Here is a 4677-nt window from a genome sequence, read left to right on the forward strand (position 1 = left end):
ACTCTGCTACTGTTCTCTCTCTTTCACTCTCTCTGTCTCTCTCTCAAATAAATAAAATCTTTACAATTTAAAAAAGAAAGGGAAATCTACTGAACAGTTTAGGAGGTCTTAGGTGCTTACTCTCTGAGACTCCCCAACTTATATAAACCTATCCATTTATTTGTGGGACCCAAAGATGCCCTTCTTTGGTTTAGGAAAGCTAAATGAAAGATCTTGGAAGATTTTAAGGAATCTCAAGCTACTGATGAGCTAGTCAGATAATGAAAACCTAAGGAAAAACTACTTGAAGCCATTCCGAGTTTTATCCTATTAATTGGTCATGTATTCGAAATTGTAAACAACTGAAGGATGAAATTGTGACAAATTATCATCACCAATTAGAAACTACTTTGAAAAAGAACTCAGGGCTTGAACTTAATTAGCAAGCAACATTTGCTCTACCACAGGCTTTTGGAATGAACTGACTTGTGCTTCATAGCACTATAAAAGAAAAAAAGGAAGGAAGGGAGGGAGGGAGGGAGGAAGGAAGGAAGGAAAGAAAGAAAGGAAGGAAGGAAGGAAGGAAAGAAGGAAGGAATAAATTCTCCTGATAGAATGCTGAGATATTTGAATTTTAGACATTAGCCTAGCACGGTGAGAATAGCATTTTTTTAAGAGTCTCATGCTCTACCGACTAAGCTAGCTGGGCGCCCAAGAATAGTATTTTTCAAAAGTAGAAAATACACAACCCAAGTTCATAGATTTACAGTTAAAACAATTAGAAAAACTTAGGCCCCTAAAATATAGGCTTCCATTGACCAGGATATTTGCTGATATTGTAAAGAAAAAGGCCATTGTGTTTGGAGATGGCCAGCCCTCAAAAGGAGGGAAAAGACCTACATTCCTTCTTCACAGGAGGAATACTAACTCAGCTCTGAGGAAGTAGACCTTCCATGCCCTTAATTGTCTCTAAATTCACAAGGTTTTATTATCCTCACGAGTCAAAGGGCACCTACCACACTTCTCTTAATGATAGAGAACAAAATGAAGGTTGATGGAGGAAGAAAGATCGGATAGATAGGTGAAGGGTATTAAGCAGGGCACTTTTTGGAACAAACACTGGGTGTTGTTTGTAAGTGATGACTCACTGAATTCTCCAGAAACCAATATTGCACTGTTTTTAAGTAAGTACAGTTTAAATTAAAAATTTTTTTCCTCATAATTTTCCTCCCAGTCTCTCTATATCTTTATAGGATCTCCTAAGGATCAACACAATTTCCTTCTTAGCCTAACTATCCCAATAGTTTCATGAGATGGGATACTGAATTCATTATGACCTTGAAGGACTCCCTTCACAAGTCCCCATATTCATCTCCCTCCCACCTGTGTCCCTTAATGTCTTTGTCTGACCCCCTTAGTATTAGTACTCATCTTACTGAAAATTGAAACGAACCAGTGGGCAGGATTTCTCCTTTTTGTGGGCAAGGAATTCTGATATCAGGCATTCATGGGATGTGGAAACCCATGATAGAACACCATAATAGGTATAGATAGATCCATTCATGTCACTCCCCAAGATTCCACAATATTATTTATAACAGGGTCTTGAGATACCTGGCCAGTAATTCAGGAATTACTAAATAAGGGACTTCTGTTTCCTACTTATTGACCATTCAATACTTTCATTTTGGCTGTTAAAAGACCTGAAATCTATTAATATGTCACCCTTCAAAACTCCTATATACTCCAGCCTTCAATCCACTCATGTTAGACTTTTCCCTTCCCACACCAGCTCCTCCACTCTTGATAGTCACTCAACCTTTTAAGTACCTTCCCTCCACTGGGGGCTCTTTAGGGACCCCAGAAGCAACTATCTGAGGCTGAAAAGACTAATTGTGAACAGTGGATATTTTACACAATTAGATGTATTTTAAAAACATCCAGATACTTAGTGTCTCCTTGGTCCCTCTCCCAAAATTTAGTTCACACACTGTCAGATTACATAGGAAGGAAAATATTACAAGTCTCCTTCAACTTGCATTTCATTTCACAAATTTTGATAAGTTGTATTTTTATTTTCACTTTTTGTTTTTATTTTACTTTATGTTATTTTATTTGTTTATTTTTTTTATTAAAATATAAAGTATTATTTGCCACAGGGGTACAGGTCTGTGAATCATCAGGCTTACACATTTCACAGCACTCACTATAGCACATAGCCTTCCCATGTCCATAACCCGGCCACCCTATCCCTACACCCCCCCCAACCACCCAGCAACACTCAGTTTGTTTCCTGAGATTAAGATTTTATTTATTTATTTGTCTGGGAGAGAGAGGGAAATCACAGGCAGGGGAAGCAGCAGGCAGAGAGAGAAGCAGTCTCCCCACTGAGCAAGGAGCCCGATGGGGAGCTCAAGCCCAGGACCCTGGGATCATGACCTGAGCTGAAGGCAGACGCTTAACTGACTGAGCCACCCAGGCATCCCTAAAATTTGTATTTTAATAACCTGGTGCTCATCACCACAGGTGCACTCCTTAATCCCCATAGCCTGTTTCACCTAACCCGCCACCAACCTCTTCTCTGGTAACCATCAATTTGTTCTCTAGAGTTAAGAGTCTGTTTCTTGGTTTGTCTCTCTCTCTCTCTCTTTTTCCCTTTGCTCATGTTTTGCTTCTTGAATTCCACATAGAGTGGAATCAGATGGTATTTGTCTTTCTCTGACTGACTTATTTCACTTAACATTATACTCTCTAGTTCCATCCATGTCATTGCAAATTGCAAGATTTCATTCTTGTTTATGGCTGAATATTTCATTTTATAAAATATAGTATATAAAATATTAATATGGTTATAATAATTAATATAACAATATTATAATATCATGATTGTATTGATTCTGTTTTTGATGCCAATGTTAATATGTGATTTATTCATACACATTTATATATTATAAATATTATGTTATATTTACTTCTAACATCTTAAAATGTGTAACTCAAATGAAGCAGAGGCTAGTTTAGCTGAGACTTCAGAGGGCAACATGAAAGTTTATACCTTAGTTTTGAAGTAAATACAAGGGATTTAAAACCAATACCAAAATGAATATAAGATTAAGATGTGAATTTTATGTGTCGTGGTACTTTGATCTTAGTCTTAGACCCCCTCATTGAGTAGGCTAATGTCCTTTCTAGAAATAGTGAACAATTTCATTATCTCATAGCCAATTTTATATTCTTTTTATGATTATCATTATTGGCATTCTACTCCCTATTTTCTGTTATTATAAAATGGTAATTCAAGATTTCTTTTTTTTTTTTCTTAAAGATTTTATTTATTTATTTGACAGAGAGAGATCACAAGTAGGCAGAGAGGCAGGCAGAGAGAGAGGAGGAAGCAGGCTCCCTGCCAAGCAGAGAGCCCGATGCGGGACTCGATCCCAGGACCCTGAGATCATGACCTGAGCCGAAGGCAGCGGCTTAACCCACTGAGCCACCCAGGCGCCCGGTAATTCAAGATTTCTTTACAAAAATCAAAAGGTAAGATTATATAATGAAGAGGCTTTGTCCCTCCTACCCCTGATGCCATTCTTTTCTTCTCAGAAGAAACCAATGATACTAGTTTCAACAAATTTTCCAGAGATATTTTATGTGTACATAGATAGGTATGATTGCATATAATATTTTTTTACAGTGAACACATTATACACACTGTTTTATTCCTTATCTCTTTGCTTTGTAATATAGTTTCAAGATTTCCTATATTTGTACAAATAGAGGTCTGCTGTCAATTTATTTATTGGCTCATAGTATTCCAGTGTTCATACTGGCTCATGTTCAATTTATACTACCAATTTATATAGATAGTTACTTAAACAATCAAATTAAGCAATCTTTCATTATTTAAAGTGATGCCTCAGTGGATTTTATAAATATTTACAATTTTGCACATATAAATTTACAAAAAGTTTTTTTTTAAAGATTTTGTTTTATTTATTTGACAGATAGAGATCACAAGTAGGTAGAGAGGCAGGCAGAGAAAGAGAGAGGATGAAGGGGGCTCCCTGCCGAGCAGAGAGCCCAATGCGGGGCTCGATCCCAGGACCCAAAGGCAGAGAGGATTTAACCCACTGAGCCACCCAGGTGCCCTAAATTTCCTAAAAGTTAACATGTTATATCAACTGTACATGAGTTTATTCTATCTAATGTGGGCCAGGCATTAATATCCTCTTCTATACACTTTTTAATATATTTTTTAAAAGATTTTTATTTATTTATTTCAGTGTGTGGTGTAAGGAAATGGTCCAATTTCATTTTTCTGCACGTGGCTGTCCAATTTTCCCAACACCATTTATTAAAGAGGCTGTCTTTTTCCCATTGGACATTCTTTCCTGCTTTGTCAAAGATTAGTTGACCATAGAGTTGAGGGTCTATTTCTGGGCTCTCTATTCTGTTTCATTGATCTATGTGTCTGTTTTTGTGCCAGAGAGAGAGAGATCACAAGTAGGCCAGCAGAGAGGGGGCGGGAAGCATGCTCCCTGCTGAGCAGAGAGCCTGTTGTGGGGCTTGATCCCGGGACCTTGAGATCATGACCTGAGCTGAAGGCAGAGGCTTAACCCACTGAGCCACCCAGGCAGCCCCCTAAGCAATTTTTATATTTAAAACTTTGATTAATAGAAGTGAAAAACATATGCATCAAAA

Source organism: Neovison vison, chromosome 2 (assembly GCF_020171115.1).
Source record: "Neovison vison isolate M4711 chromosome 2, ASM_NN_V1, whole genome shotgun sequence".
Classification (NCBI taxonomy): Eukaryota; Metazoa; Chordata; class Mammalia; order Carnivora; family Mustelidae; genus Neogale; species Neogale vison.